Source organism: Rattus norvegicus, chromosome 17 (assembly GCF_036323735.1).
Source record: "Rattus norvegicus strain BN/NHsdMcwi chromosome 17, GRCr8, whole genome shotgun sequence".
NCBI lineage: Eukaryota > Metazoa > Chordata > Mammalia > Rodentia > Muridae > Rattus > Rattus norvegicus.
Window position 1 is genome coordinate 12726017 of NC_086035.1, and position 17346 is coordinate 12743362.

A 17346-nucleotide genomic window follows, 5' to 3' on the forward strand; every position below is an offset into this window, starting at 1 on the left:
TGTGGTGCCAACAGCCTTGCAAGGCAAAGCCGTTCAGTGCTTCCTGGCCAGGATGCCAAGGAGATCCAGGAGACGAGCAGAGGATCTATGACGCTGTTTTCCCAATAACCTGCAAAGCCCCACTCAGCTCCATCAGCTAAATGTCCTGGTCCTGCCACATCTCACGGGATCACAGTTGTAGCACCAAGCCTTTAGGGTCTGCATCCTCACCCTGCGAGGTTCTGTAGGGAACAGCCCTGTTAGAGAGACTGTACGTTACAAAGGGATTTTTACTGCCTTGGTTTACGTGATATGGGTAGTCCAGCAATGGTTGCCTACAGATCAGAGAAGCCAAGACTGCAGTAGCTGCCCCACTCATTAAGCTGGGTGCCTCAGTAGTCCTAATATGATGCCAAAGTCCTGGAGAATCCACAGGCAGAAGAATCCGGAGCCTAGAGGCAGTGGCTGATGGTGGAACAGACACTGCAATGGGGAGTTGATGCACTTGCCAGCAAGAGTGAAGGCAGCAGGCAAACACGGATGATCTCCCCTCCAACCTTGTTATGTCTGAAGGAAGGTCTTCCTCCTCTCCAATCGACCCTCCCTGGAAATGTCCTCACAGGCCTGTCCAATGAAATATCAGTTAGTCGATTCCAGATCCAATCACGATTAGCTATCACAGAGGCCATTCTAGATCTGGTAGATCTTCCATTCTTGCCTGTCAAGCACACTATCTTGAACAATGCCACCTTCTCAACCCAGCTCAAGTCAGCATAGCCAGGGTAGCTGGCCCCTGAGAGGAAAGGCAACAGTGGAAGCTTCTGGAAGGATCCCCTGTCTCCTTAGTCCCATCAGACGTAACTCCATATTTAGGTTAGCAAACTGGAGTTCACGGGGAAGACTCTTGTGAGTTTCTGTTATGTAACAGATTCGCCATTAAATATACTCGTCGACTCTCATACTAGCTGTAGGGGGTGAGGAAGATGGCGTCCAACATTTAGGTAAATCATCTGAGAGTCATATAGCTTTTGGCAGAGCTAAGGGCCCAGGCATTTCCGGCTCTGTATTCTAACAGGATGTCACATAAACTGACTAGCAAGAACAGTGGGCAAGCCATCTCTCTCACACAGTTGCTTCTTTGAAGACATTGTTTGGGACAGGAGAACAACTTGGTGGCTGAGTACTTGCTGCTTTCACAGAGGAACCAAATTTGGTTCCCAGCACTGATGTCAGGTGGCTTCCAACCCCCCAGGGACTCCGGGGGATCTGACATCCTCTTCTGGCTCCCATGCACACTGCACTCCTGAGTACACACTGCTCCCCACCTCAGACACATGAGTAAAAATAAGATAAGTCTTTGAAGAGGTTATTTATTTAAAGAGCAAAGACCTAAACGTATTGCAGACGGAGCCTGCTAGCCATTGTGGCCACTGTGAGAAGCTGTGCCTTTACTGTGGTCGGTCAGTAGGGAGTGCTTCCTGGTACCGGTATCCTGGCAATGCCCATGTATTCTTTTGGGAGATGAAAAGGGAGGATACGAGGGTCCAGGGGACAGCTGAGACCTTGCCTCAGCATCCACTCATCTTTCTTCTTGTTGTGAATAGGAGCCCATTGGTTCTCATCTAACGGCCATGTTTTTCAGTCTCTTCTGACACTTGTCAGGGTCATGTGACTGAGTATGAAACTGGTGAGACGGAGAATGGACAGGTAGCTCAAAGGTTAAGAGCAGATGCCATCTTTGCAAAAGACCTGAGTTCAGCTCCCAGCACCCTAGTCCAGAGGCTGCCGTCAGCCTTAACTCCAGCTTTGGGGGGATCTGGTGCCCTCTTCTGGCCTCCGCAGGCAACTACACTCATGTGCACACTCCCCTCCCAAGCACATGCATGCACACAAAAATAAAATGAATCTTTTAAAAAGATCAATACGGTGAGAAAAGAAACAATGAAGCCCTAGAAAAGGAAAGGGATGGTCCCACTATCTGACCTAGGAAACCATAATGGCTCCAAGAACCTGGAGCTAAAAGGCCTGCGCCAAAACAGCAGAGTATTCCACCAGCCCAGGCCACCTTAGATCAAAGGGAAGCAAACTTATTTCAGCCACCGTATTTTGGGGTTTTATTAGAACCTTCAAGCTTATTTGTAATTCATGTGCTTCAAAGGTGAAAGCTGACTTGAAGTGGATCATGACTGAAAGAACTCACCCCGGGATGACCCAGAGTGAAAGTACCCACTGGCTATGCACACGAGGCCTCCCTTCCTACCCCTGGCTAATCAGGACCATATGGGGTGAGGAAGCACAGCCCTGGAGGCAGAGTTTGTAGGTTGCAGAAGGTCAGGCTCAGCCTGACCATGCATAAGTGAGGTGTTGCTTGACTCCCATTCGAAGAGGAACTGGGTGGGAATTGTGTGCAACCTGAACTCACGTGCAATGAATAATGGATGTTATTTCTGCATCTGACGCAGAGAACATAGGAGGTTCGATAGAAGCAGGCAAAGAAAAACAGAGTCATCTCCTTTTGGAGGGTGTGTGTGTGTGTGTGTGTGTGTGTGTGTGTGTGTGTAGGAGTAATGCTGCTCGGAGGCTTGATGCTCAGGCTCTGGCCCTGACTCAGACCCTCAGCATGTGTGGAGGTGGACAGGATGTTTGTTTCAAGGTTGACAGGCTCTGTGGTTTTTGAGTCTCTGATAAAACCTTCTCCTTGAACCTCTGGGTCATTCTGAGGAAGCGAGCACCATGACAACACAACACTGACTTACCTCTGCGGAGTACCACTCAGGAACATAGCTGAACCCCCAGCCAACAGCCAGCACAGGTGTGCTTACCACCTTGAAATAGGGTCCCTATCCTCAGATGAGTCTACAGTTAAGTCACTTCCCAACCTGACATCAAAATCCAGAACCATGGAGCTAAGACATTTCCCGAATCCAGATCCTCAGAAACTATATGGGAAAGGATTTCTGCACAATTGTTTATATATATATATATATATATATATATATATATATATATATGACTGATCTGAGTGTAGCTCAGTGGTAGAGTGCTTATGTAACATATACCAGGCCTGGGGTTTAATCCCAAACACCCCCTAAGTGGTGTCCTCATGTACATTCCAAGTGTTATGGTTTCATTTCTATTGCTGTGATAAAATTGTTTGACAAAATAAACTTAAGGGAGGAAGGCTTTATTCTAGCTCACTGTTCAAGGAACAGACTCTGTGGGAGGGCAGCAAGAACTTGAAGCAGTTGGTTACATTGTATCTGTGGTCAGAAGAGAATAGTGAATGCTTGTATCTACTCGGCCCTCTTTCTCCATTCATACAGCTCAGGATCCCCTGCCTAGGGAATGGAGCCACCCATGGTATGCAGGTCTTCCTACCTCAGTCAATATAACCAAGATACTTCCCCACAGACATTCTCATAGAGTCATCTCCCAGGTGACTCTAGATTCTGTCAAGGTGATAATTCTAACCATTACAAGAGCATTAATAGGAAGTTCATAGTAGGTACTTTTCTGCAGAGGAATTTGTTCCTAAGTAAGGTACCCATGAGGATGAGTTTGAATCACACTCTGTATCTGGTGCTGACTTAACCGAATAAGAAAATATATCTAACCAATATCTTAGGCTTTTTATTATGCAGAGGGCTCCTAATCCTGCCTCATGGGGTGATGCGAGACGTGGGTTTGATGGTGACGGGAACTGCTGCTTCATGCTTCGTCCTCCCCTCTCAGCCACAGACACCCAGCACGGCTCTTTTCGATGTCCACTTCACTCGCACGACCTATTCATAACCTTTGCACTTGTTTATGTGCATATGGAACTGGTGGGTTCTTGCCCTTGCTATTCCAAGCCCTTTTTGCATAACAAAACTTTGGAGACAACATGGCCTAAGACTGTACCAGGGCAGAGGCAGAAACAGAATCAGCCACCCTGGCATCTGCCTTTCAGTCTACCTTAGCTTCTATCATGGACGAGGTAATGTCCACTCAGAGGTAGCCTCTCTCTGCTCCCTGTGCATCGGGACACATGATGAAGCCTTTGTATTCCCTCTACAGTGTCCTGAACTCCATGCACCGAGCAGCCATCTGCACAGGTACTTTGGGCGACAGCTCATGGCGGTGAGCATTCCTCTGAATCACTCACAGGAACATACGTAGCTCCAGGGCTCATTCCTGCCCAGCCTTGTTTACAGATTATGTCGGTTATGGAATGTGACTTAAATTATTTTAATTTATTTGAGAATCAAACTTACGTTTTCAAAGGTGGGAGCCAAGCTACCTGCTGGGTCTCAGGTGTTCCACAAACTGATAGGTCCTTTAGGACCTGTGATAGGATGGGTCAGGTGGCAATTGACCATTATAGCGATGTCATTAGGCTCGACGTCCCTGTGGGAGGCTGGGGAAAGGACCGTGTGATCACAGCCCACGGTGCCAGAATAGGTCAGACTTAATAAATGGAACTCAGGCATAGCCAGCTAAGCAGAACCGGAAATCAACTGCACTCAGACAACCACCCTCCCCGTGAGCGCCGACATTTCTCATCCTAATGACCTCATAAAATTTCAGCAAAGAATAAAATGAGGTCCAACCGGTGCCTGAGCGTCACAGTAAGATGGTTATACTCGATGGTTTCTGAGACCAATTCAGACTTAACGATCTGAGGTCATCTGCACGAGGCCATAATTTTCACACGAACTGTGCGCATGAACCTAAATAAAGGTGGGCAATTTGATTCGATGGTCTCGCCATCTTTATGTATATCCATCCCCTCTGTATTGTAAAGGTTTAGATTATGCGCTCACGGAGGCCAGAGGAGGGCATCAGATTCCCCGAAGCTGGAGTTACAAGTTGTAAGCACCAAGTGGGTGCCGGGAACGGAACTCAGCCTGTGTGTGCCTCGCACTCCATATGGACCGAGAAGGACGGTGTTTTTTTGGCTCAAAGTCACAACTCTGAGTTGCTGCAACTTTTGTGCCGGAGATGGGCTGCTGTACTTTGGAGACAGTGGGCTTAAGTTTCATGAAACTTTGATATGAAAGATGCTATGGATGAAGTTATATTGGGATTCCCTGTGAAAGAGGTTCCAGCCCACAGTACACCATGGATGGGCATGGTGGGGGCGGGGCATCATAGATGGGCGTGGTGGGGCGGGGCGTTCTGTTCTGAGCAGAGACCTAAGGGTTTCTTTCTCTGCCCAGTGCTCAAGGACAGCACTAAAAGTAAACTTACTTTTGTGTCACCACACACTCGGGACTCTCAGCGACATCAAGGTTGACACTCTCTTCTCTTTTCCCTAGAACTCCTTGTTGATGCGATTCTGAACAGTTCTTTGAGAGATACCTACACGAACTTCCACTTAACATATAAAAAGGAGCCTTTCTGTTCTTTCTATTTTTTTTACATTTATTTATTTTGCGTGGGAATATATATATATATATATATATATATATATATATATATATATATATATATATATATATATATATATATATATGCCAAGACGCATGTGTGGAGATCCCAGGACAGTTCTCTGTAGTCAGTTCTTTCTTTCTACCACGTGAGTCCTAGGGACGGAATTCAATTTCCAAAACTCGATGGAAAGTGCCCCTTACCAGCTGAGCCACCTAATCGGCCACCCACTTGGCAGATCCTTTATTAATTGTGGAATTAGTCCTCCAGGGTCACGTGGAGTGTGTACACATCCATGTTGAGAGACGTTGTTGTGTAGCAATTTCTTCTAAATAAATGCATCCTCTCCTAGAAGGAAGGCCGTGCCTCTCAGGAAGTAAGCAAGCCTCCGAGAGTTTCAAAAGCCCCATTAGCACACAGAGATTCTTAACCCAAACGATCACCTAGATAGCCCAGGTCTTAGGTCTTTACTCCCTTCCTCGCTAGCCCAGGTCTCCTCAGTCCACATTTCTCTCAAGATTTTTCTTCTGGGATTACAGCCTTACGTAACTGACGCTTGGAGCTTATCTAGTTTGGGGGCAGAAGTGGCATCTTTTATGGGCTATGTTGAGATGACTGCAGGCTCCCATTCTGTTTTTTCCACAGTGACATGCATCCCAGATCTGCTTCACCAGACAGGGTCCCTGCCAGTCCTCGGTGGGAGGTGACCTTGACCGTCTGTCTGAGTCAGCTCCTTTGGGTTATAACTTCCTTCCTCACTTTCTCTGGCCATTTTACATTCCAAGTTCTGGATGAAATGCAGCCGGCTCTGCGGAACCTCCTCTGAATTCCGCATGGTTCTGTGCTTGTGTTTGATCTCTTGAAACCTATCTTCCCACCGGACTGATGGTGTGTCTGGGATGGGAGGAACATCGAAGAGCCCCCAAATCCCTCAGGGGGCCTCGGTCTCAGTAGTGACGTGATGTTTGATGAGATTCAGGACCTGCATGGGGTGCTAGGGTTAGTCCTTCCCAGCCCTTTGATTACCCAGAGAGAAAACTTTCAACTCTCACTCCCCAGTCAGACGGCAGCCTCAGCTGTCAGAAGTACTCCACCGAAGTGCTAATGCCGTCTGCGATGTGACTATCTCAGCAGCACAAGCCTCATTATTGACATCAGATATCCACCCCCAGTCCCTGCCGAGTGCTTACATATTGAGCAAACACAAATATCCCGGAGTCCCAGATTCTGCTGAGTGTGACCTAACGCCACAGAATGAGTACCATCAGTATTGGCTCTAATGAGCTCCCTGTTGCAACAGCAGCTATGATGCCGTCATTTCGGAGACTAGGTGGGTGTCTCAAAGGATGGATACCACCCTGCTCTCTGCAGAGGCTGCAGCTCCGGGAAGCTGAGTCCTGCCAGTCCCATGAGGTGTGTCTCACAGGGCCTCAGTTTGCTGCCAGGAGCTGCCCCATAGTACGCACTTTTTTGATCACACCCTCTGAGGCATTTGACTGCTCCTCAAAGCCTCTCAGGGATCCTGCAGACTTCCAAACTCGCCCTCCTCAGAGTTCCATCTGCTGTGTTGTTTTAGACAATTAATTTACATTTACTTTTTAAAGTTGTTTCATTGCTCAACGGCCCTTTAAGGGAGAAAGGGTTCCTTTTGGCTCATCGACTACCAGGGCAGAGAAGTCATAGCAGCTGGACCGTGAGGTCCCTGGTCACATCACATCTTCAGTCAGGCAGTGGAGAGTGGCGAAAGCTGCTGCTCACCTCTTTCTCCTTTAATTCAGTCCAGGCCCCCAGCCCATGGGATGTTCCTGCTCACAGTTAGCACGGGCAGTCCTGCTTCAGTGAACTGAATCTGGGCACTCTCTCACAGACATTCCCAGGGTTTGCCTCCTAGATGACTCTAGTTCTTGGTGAACAGATAGTATTATTAATCACAAGGAGTATCTATCAACAAGGGGAGATATGTGGTGTTTCCTCATCCCATGTGGTGGGGTGGGCATTGGGTATCAACTGCTGATATGTACAGGGTTTAGGCAATCTTCCATCAGGCTGATTCATGGATGTTTCTAACAGTGATGATTCTTTCTTGACTTTATTGTCTTTGGTTACAGAACCCACTGTATGGGCTATTACTGTTGGGTATAAAATCTTGTCTTAAAGCCAGAGGGAGAGGCAGGTTTGGTCCTAGGAGACGGGATGTACAAGAACTTATATCAGGCATAAAAACAAAACAAAACAAACAAAACAAAAAGAAAACGTATTTGAGGTATTTGAGGTCTTGTTTTGGCATATCTGACATATCTGTACCTCAAGTTGTGATTGATTCTGTTGGACCGGAATTCTACATGATGTCTATTCTCCTCCTACTGAGATGCTAAAAATAAAATCACATCTTTCAAACTCTTGAAACTAGAGCCTGAACATAATTTTATTTCTTTTCAGTTATAAACCATGTGCTGATGGTTTATGGGCAGAAGGGAGGGACTTGTTTGTCTGTGCTTGCTATCTCCATAGGGTAGTGTGAGGGAGACCCCAGCATTTTGCAGCATGTTTCACAAAGGTGCTGGATCCAGGTCTGCACAGTGTCGGGAGCTAGGCTCAGAGCAAGTAACAGGTACTTCAGCTCTGATCCCAGACTCTCAGCTGAAGTGCAGTGTTTTTGAAGCTCTCTGTGGAATACAACATCTGAGTGTTTCTGAACATTGCTGCTTCTACCTGATCAACTCTTCTCTGAGATCCAGTTACAAGCTCATAGATCCAGTTACATAGGCTCATCTGTCCACACTGTCTGCCTTCAGAGGAAAAGAAAATGGGGCCATTGCAAGGGATCTAGAGAGGGCTTGTGTGCCCTTCCTGGGTGATGGAGAGCCAGTTGTATAGTGTGGGGCTGGGTTTCTTTCTTTTCCTTCCTTCCTTCCTTTCTTCTTGTTAAAACTCATCTGGATACAGTTTTGTTCTTTCATTTTTAACTATTATTATTAGTATTATATTAATTAATCATATTAATTGACTAATGATTCTGTACATGTAAGAAGGCAATGGGAACTCCGCCAGATTGGACACGAGTCATGTGCAGCCCATCAAGCTGGCTAGGGTAACTAAAGTGCTGGGCAGGACCGGTTCGCAGAGACAGTGAACGCAGGTGCGAGTGGAATTTATGGATGACACCAGCCACTCTATCATCCGAAATGTCAAAGGCCCTGTTTGAGAGGGTGATGTGCTCACCCTGTTGGAGTCAGAAAGAGAAGCTCGGAGGTTGCGCTGACCTTGCTGCTGGGTTCTGGATATCCACTCCTTAGCCCTGCCCTGGGATGACCTGCAACTGTTAAATAAAACATTTGTATTCAAAAAAAAAAAAGGCAATGGGAAGTTTTAATATATGTAAACGATATTAGCATATCCATCAGCTCACATATTGATCATTTATTTTTATTGAGACCATGTAGGTCTATGTTTTGAAGGCAACTCTGACATCTGTGACCCATCTTTGGTAGCTATAGCCTTCAGGCCCTTGTGATGGCTCAGTGAGCCTCATTCCTGTCTGAGAAGACACTTTACTTCTCTACTTAGCCCCACCCCAGCACCTCCCTCTCATGTGGTTCTTGGCAGCCCTCTTTAAAGCAGCCGTTCTCAACCCTCCTGCTGCTGTGACTCCTTATACAGTTCCTCATGTTGTGGTGACACCCCCACCCACCCTAAAATTATTTTTGCTGCTACTTCCTAACTGTAATATTGCTGCTGTTATGAATCATAGTGTAAATATCTGTTCTCTGATAGTCTCAGGTGCTCCCTGTAAAAGGGTCACTAGAGTCCCAAAGGGTCACAGCCCACAGGTTGAGAGCCACTGTTTTAATGAGATAAGCTCTGAGACCTCCATGATGGCCACCAGCAGGGACCATGACTGAACAAGGTATCTTCCCACCAGATAGGCCTGAGACTTGAGTACAGTGTGGTCTAACCACCTGATGCTAGGCACGTGGGACTTCTGCGGGTGGCACTAGAGTTCAGGTCCCTGGATGGGAGAGCCCAACTGATCCCGTAAAGCAGAGCAAAACATTGAACAAGCCAGGATAAACATGACCTGGTCATAGCCCAAAACAGACCAAGGCCAGTTGCTGCAATGCTGTCTTCTTTAGGGCCAGATACACGGGTGTGCACCATTTGTGATAATTCAACAAACCACACTTAAGAGGTATGTGTGCTCCGTGTTTATGTGTGTGTATGCATATGTGCACACATATATGCATTGTACATGCATGTAAGGTGTGTACATATGTGAATATGAATGTGAGTGTGTGTATCTATGTGCATATATATATGTATGTGCAAGTATGCAGGTGTGTGTGCGTTGTAATACATGTATTGGTATGTACATGCATGTCTGTGACTATACACATGTGTATGTATCTATGTACATACACATCTGTATGTATTTATGACTGTATATGCATATTCATGTGTGTGTTGTTTGTATACATGCGTGTTTATGGTGCCTAAACATGCCTGTGTGTGTTTTATACCATGTATGCTGTGTGTTGTATGCATGTGTCTGTCTCTGTGCATGTATGTGGCTGTTGGTATGTATGTATAATTATATATGTATGTGTATGTATGTATGTATGTATGTATGTATGTATGTATGTGGTGTTTTGGTAACTGTGAGGTGTAGGCATGTTTTGCTTTGTGTATATATGTATATGTGTGTTGGTATGGATGTGTAGGATGATGCATATGTGTACATTGTAAGTTAAAAATGTATGTATAAATCTTCATATGTATGTCTGCATATTATGTGTAAGTCACATGTATTATCTTTCTGCAAATACGCCAATACCCAAGGCAATCAGAGTATAATGAACAAAATATTTATGTGGCTCATACAGTTCCTGATCAGTGGGTCCTATTGACTGTGGGTTTGTGGCAAAACTTCATGGAGGGAGCGTGTGCTGAGGCAAAGCAGCTCATCTCATGACCAGGGTGTGAAATCATGAAAGAGAGAGAATAAAAATGGCATCTTACTGTGCCCATCAAGGCCTAGGGTAGATTTCAATGCCCTAAAACCTCCTTCCAGGCCCAGGTAGAGTTTCCACTGGCCCTTTAATGCACCAATCTGAGCAACAAGCCTGGAATACACTGACCTTTGGGGATACTTGCGGCCCAAATTATTGCAGTATATATGTATGCATGAGTCTATTGTGTGATGTGTGCATGCTCTATGCACATATGCATACATGTATGTATGGTGCACATGTGTTGTATTTGTACATATGCATGGTGGTGTGTGTATGTACATACTGTGCATACATATATATGAAAACGTGTTGTAAATGTGTGCATGTATGAATGCATTTTGTATGTATGTGTGCATGCATGCATATATATGTTCTGTATGTGTATATCTCTCTAGATCTTAATTTAAGAAAGATCAGAGCTTGCAGGCAGGCCTGCTGTAGGTATAGTGATGTGTGAACTCCCACGGGTTTCTTAAGACATTGCTGTTCTTAGCCCTAAGGTCTTGTCTTCTGTCCGCTCTGATCTATGTTGCTCCCAGGCCTGTAAGTGCTGTGCTTAGGGGCACTGGCTGAGATGACCAGTCACTCTCAGTATATCTGGGACACGTCCTGGCTGTAAGGATGACAAAGAAGAAAAGCCATAAATTGTCTTCACAGTAGTGGTTGATGTCAACATGAGCACTCTAGGCTCCCCTGAAAATTGAAAGCCCCAGGGCCACGTTTGATCCTGAATTGGGAGGCTGAGAATTGGAAAAGGGCAGACGCAAGATGGACAATCCTTCCTCCAAGACATAGGAGGGGGCCAAATCACAGAGCCAAGTAAGCATATGGGCTCCACACTCACACCTTATCTTCAGTCTAGGATTTTCTTCAGTCTAGATAATTCGATGCCGGCACACTGTCTTCTTCAAGTGGAGGGATTCAGTTAGCCTCCAGAAACACGTTGGCACCCCAGATAAAAGAGGACAGAGAAATTCAAAGCAGTTGCTTCTACATCCCTGCTGAATTGCAAGAACATTAAGGATGTGTAGGCACCGTGCACATGCACCCAAGACTGCATGTAAGGATGCACGCATGTGTAAGTGTGCACACACAACACACTTACCAATGCGTGCAGACCCATTTTTAAAACAACAGGTATTACGCACAGGCTCAGATGGGACCTTAGTCCAGTCTTTTCTGTAAATGGGTCTTCTGAAGTCAACAGGTCTACTTAAATAATAGAATTGTGTTTCTGTGTCCCAGGGGCTGGTGGCTCCATTCTTACTGGCACAGTCCCAAGACTTCATCTGGAAGGGGAGAGCTACACTGGCGATGTGAGGGTGATCAAGTCGCTGTGCTGAACACGTTCCTGTCCCTGAAAGCTCACCAAGCCATATACTCAGGATTGTCACAGCTCTGATCTGGACACCTTGCTCCACCCAGAGAGAAGTCAATGGCTTGCTGGGAAAGGACTAACAATCAGGGCACTCTGTCTCCCTAGAGCCACTTCTCTGCCTCAGCCAGCTGTATACCGTGACAATCCAGGAAAGAGGGAAGGCAGAGGGTGACCTGCCTGGTCTTTCACTGCCTCTTACTAGTGGGACAACTAGAGGCAGTGCATGGAGTGTGCAGGGGTCCTGGGATAACCTCAGGCAGTGCACAGAGCGCACGTAGATAATGGGATGACCTTAGGCAATGCATGGAGAATGCACAGGTCAATGGGACAGCCACAGGTAGTGTGCAGAGTATGTGTGGATCGTGGGATAACCCCAGGCAGCACACAGAGTGTGCACAGGTTCAATGGATGGAATAAAATGGCAGAATTAGGGGGTGGGGAGATGCACGGTGGTTAGAGCACTTGTTGGTTAAAGTCCTCATGAGCTCGAGACTGGAGGGCAGAAATTCACCTAAATTCTGGGTGAGCCTCTCAGCCTGCTTGCCTATCTGTAATCCCAGGCTCAGAAGAAGGAGATAGAATCCCCAGAGCAAGTCAGTTGGTGAGACTGGTTATTGGCAAGCTCTGGTTTTGACTGAGAAACCCTACCCCAGTGAATAAGGATGAAGGGTGACCAAGGATTTTTTTCTGACATCAACCACACAACATGTATGACTTCCACATTCATGTACACCCACTCACGTGCAAAAACACACATGTGCACACACATACACAACATATGCATGCAAGTACCCATGCATGTAAGCATGTACACACTCATGCATGCACACATGGGCACACGCACATGCATGCACTCATACATGAAGGCACTCATGTGCATAAGCACATGCATACGTGTGTGCACATACACATGGCCACACACATGCATGTACACACTAAGTTAGCTCTGTGCAGTGTGTCTACTGTTCTGGTGAGAAAGAAACCCACTCATTCATGAGATACAAAATGCAAACTGTGTAGGACCAATAAATAATTCCTCATGCACCTCAAATCTTCTCGTATTTTTCACATAAAATTGGCACTGTAAAAAGGGCACAGTTTACTCTAAAGCAGGGGTTCTCAGCCTTCCAAAAGCAACTCTTTAATGTAGTTCCTCATGCTGTGGTGATCCCCAACCACAAAACTATTTTTGCTGCTACTTGATAACTGTGATTCTACTACTGTTACAGTAACATAAATATCTGATGTACAGATGGTCTTCGGTGACCCCTGTGGAAGATTGAGAACCACAGATCTAAAACTTGACCTTGATGAGACATGGAGTAACTGGAGAACATCACAGCAAGCCAAGAAGCCCCTTGAAGGAAGAGGAGGGTTATAGTTAGCGCCACTACACATCCACCCTGCTTTGGGCAAAGGTGCCCGAGAAAGACAGTCCTGGTTAGGGTATCCACCAGATTCACCGACCATTCTTTAAAAATCGACTTTCACCGTGAAGGGTAATGAGGAGTTCTGAAGTTAACTTACTGGACAGCGGCCAGTGCTGGTGGAGCCGTCAAGGCCCTGCAGGTTTTTGGAACATCAGGTAGGTGGGTGTGCGGCCAGGGAGATGGGTTACCTACTCCTCCCCATGGCAAGAGCCCCCTTCATAGCTTCTCTCCCCAGAGATGTAGTGTGGCCCCCGAGCTACACTAAGATCCCAGAATGATCCAGGCACAGTCTGGTTGGGCTGTCACTGTAGGAAGATAGGGAGAAGTACTAAGGATGCTTTGGAACACAGTCTCCTTGTGGCCACACTGAACCATGACCTGGACCATGTGGTCCCCTGAGGGAGCCCAATGAGGGCATGAGGGAGAGCACAGGACAGGAAGATTCTGTACTGTGAGGGGAGATGCACTTGCCCATGCCTGTGCTGTAGGTCCATGTAAATTGTGCTTCCACACAAACGGACAGACATGCACAGTACAGATAAATGCAGACATGTACACAGACACAAGAAAATAGACCCATAAACATATACAAACATAAACACACATAGCCATAGAAATGTATACACACTTGTACACAGACATATATAAGCATATAAACACAGGCATATGCACACAGACATACATACAGACACAACATACAGAAGCATACAAACACACAGATATGTTTGTAAATACATAGACAAATAGACAGACACATAAGTATATGGCATACACAGATAGACATGTGCATAGATACACACAGACATGTACACATACATGCATATAGACATACAGACACAGACACACAGGCACACAAAGGCATACATACACAGATACACACAGGAATGGACACAGACATACAGACATCCTGACAGACATTCAGACATGGAGATACCCACTCAAAGACACCCAGGAGTGGAGAGTGTCCCTGCGTTCTTTAAACACAATTCGTTGTGATGAAGGAGACGTAAGGCGCTGCTGACAAACGTGCGGGACAAGCTTTGCCCCCTGTTACTCTGGCTCTGTGGCCCTGAAAGAGGCCATGATAAACGCTCTTAGGCAGGGACATCTAAGAGGAGGACATGGGAAGAAAGTGTGTGCAGGGCAGTGTGGCTGGGGGCAGTGAATCTGGGGAACAATGCACCTAGGAGATGGTGTGCCGGGGAACTTAGAATAAACTTGTAAAGAGGAGAAAGTTTGTTTGAGTTCAGTGCTAGAGATTCTGGGCCTCCAGTGGGAGGTGGCCATGGTAAGAGCAGAGAGCACGGAGAGAAGCAGCCAGCTCCCATCATGCCAGGAAGCTAGAGGGGAAAGAGGAGGAGACTGGGTTCTCAAAATCCTCTCTGAGTGTATACCCCGGTGACCCAAAGATTTCTTAAAGCTCTCATGATGTGAGTGCCAAGCTGGTGATCAAGTCCCTAAATGGCTAGGCCTTTGGGGAATGTTCCAGATCCACACTGTGGTGAGAGTCTTGTCCCTGGGCTTTGTAAATGGTGTTATTTTCATAGCTGAAATGCTCTGAGGAGGACATAGAGACAGGTACCAAACCCATCACCATGGTGATTATCTTGGACAGTGCCAGAGACAGCAGCCCCCATTCTGACAGGCTAGACTACATGTTCAAGGTCACCCAGTAAAGCACAGCAAATATCTTCACGTTGAAGTGTTCTTGACTCCTAAGACTGAGCCCATCTTCATGTAGGTCTGAGAAGGTACTTAAGACACAACAGAGATGCTGGGACTGGAGCTGCCTCTCAGCAGTTCAACTCCAGCCTGACAGAAGCTCTAGGCAAGTTCTTCAGGAGGCTCTGTAGGGCCATGTGACCGAGATATGTGGGCACCAGATGCCCTGAGTCCTTTAGTTATGGAAAGTCCCCCCCGCCATGTGGTTATTCTTTTCCTTCAGTGGCGACTTCTGAAGAAATGGTTCAGAGTCCATGCAAGTGCCACAGACCCTGCAGCAAATCCACTCACTCTGAAAAACTAAGGAGGAGGAGGAGGAGGAGGAGGAGGAGGAGGAGGAGGAGGAGAAGAAGAAGGAGAAGGAGGAGGGGGAGGAGGAGGAAGAAGAGGAGGAGAAGGGAGGAGGAGGAGGGGGAAGAGGAGGATGAGGATGAGGAGGTGGAAGAGGAGGAGGAGGAGGAGAAGGGAGGAGGAGGGGGGGAAGAGGAGGAGGAGGAGGAGGAGGAGGAGGAGGAGGAGGAGGAGGAAGAAGAAGAAGAAGAAGAAGAAGAAGAAGAAGAAGAAGAAGAAGAAGAAGAAGAAGATGATGATGATGATGATGATGATGATGATGATGATGATGATGATGATGATGATGGAGATGATGCGGGTCCTTAAGCCAGTTTCCCCCAAGCGCCTTGCCCTCCTTAACAACTGCCTCCCTGTCACAGTCTGGGGTCTCAGACAATGACTACAGCATGAACCGAATGAAGACTGGTGGTTAGAATATCAATTGCCCAGTGAGGTTTTAGCTATGAAATAATCAATTTTCGTTTGACTGGGTTTAATTGTTCAGTTGTTCTGGAGAACTTAAGACTTACAGGGAGCCCTATGGATCTAGAAAGACATGTCTTAGCTCCTCTACACTAAGTAGACAGTGGTAGTCAGGGCTCTCCAGAGAAATGCAAGTATATGTGTTTTAATTAGAGACTGGCTCATGTGCTTACAGAGACTGAGGTGTTCCACAATGCGCTACCTGTGAGTTGGAGACCCCAGAGAAGCAGTGGTGTCATTTGGGCCTACTCCAAAGACCTGAGAACAGAGTAGGCCAAAGATACAAATCCATCCTTAATTCTAAAGAACCCCTCCCCACAAAGAGGGGCCTCACTGGCTGAGGCAAGAAGGTGGGTGTCCCAGGTCAAGCTCAGAGAGCAAATTCACGCTCCTGCATCTTCACACTCTAGTTATCCCCTCACCAGTTTGGATGGCAATCCACCCAAGGTGGATCTTACCAGCTCAGCCAATCAACGACTACGCCAGTCTCTCTCTGAAATTTCCTCCCAGAGCCACACAGATATAATGAAGGCTTTACCAGTTATCCAGGCAACCTGGACCTCTGTGGAGTTGATGCATAACAATGGCCATCTCGGATCCACCCTGTGTCGACTTGACACCTGTGTACGTCTCCTCAGACGGTCCTTAGCCACCAGTCAGACGATCTCAAAGTCTTAATCATACCTGAGAGGATATAAGTAGGCTTCGCATAATTTCAAACTCACCAGAAGAGAGGGGAAGACTTTCGAGTGGCATATTCTGTAGTGATGACATGTGCTGTAAAGCTAACTGTCCTCATTTCCCACTTGGTTGCTGTCATGATACACCCTGACCACCCTAGCTAGTTTTATGTCAAGTTGACACAAGCTTGAGCCCTTTGGGAAAGGGACTCTTGATTGTGAGGAAGTCTCCGTAAGATTGGCTTCTAGTCAATTCTGTCAAGCATTTTCTTGATGAATGATTTATGTAGCAGGCTCCATCCACTCTAGGCAGTGCCATCTCTGGGCAGGTGGAACTGGCTTGTATATAAAATAAGGCTGGGCAAGCTATGGGGAGCAAGCCAGTGAGCAGGGTTCCTCCTCAGCCTCTGCTTCAGCTCCTGTCTTGAGTTCCTGCCTGGACTTCCTTCAGGGACGGAGTGTAGAACAGTAGGCTGAAATGAAGCCGCTCCTCCCCGAGATGCTTTGACCGTGGTGTTTTTATCACAGTAATGGACTTGAAGGACGTATGTGTGTGGGGTTATTCTAGTTCACAATCCCAGGTTACAGGGAAATAGTCAAGGCAATAGGAACTGAAAACTGCTAGTCATGCCATATCACGTGAGGCCAAGACAAAGAGAGAGAGCAAATCCATGCACGGCTACTACTCAGATGATCTTTGCCACTCCTAGACACAACCCAAACTCATTTTTTGTGCTGGATTTTCTACATGAGTTAAAGCAAGCAAGATAATTTCCCATAGACCAATCTACCTAGAAAATTCCTCACCGAGACTTACTTCCCTGGTGATTCTAGGGTAGTGGCTTGGCAACCCTAACCATAACACTTACCAGCACTTATGTGGAGTCGGGATGTTGTGTGCTGTCTAAAAAGACGCTAAGAGAAGG

The 17346-nt window shown here is 46.7% G+C and overlaps 1 pseudogene; it reads left to right on the forward strand.

Moving 5' to 3' along the window:
- Positions 1–8650, forward strand: part of Rps28-ps2 (ribosomal protein S28, pseudogene 2) — a 44658-nt pseudogene extending 36008 nt beyond the window's left edge.
- The last annotated feature ends 8696 nt before the right edge of the window (positions 8651–17346 follow it).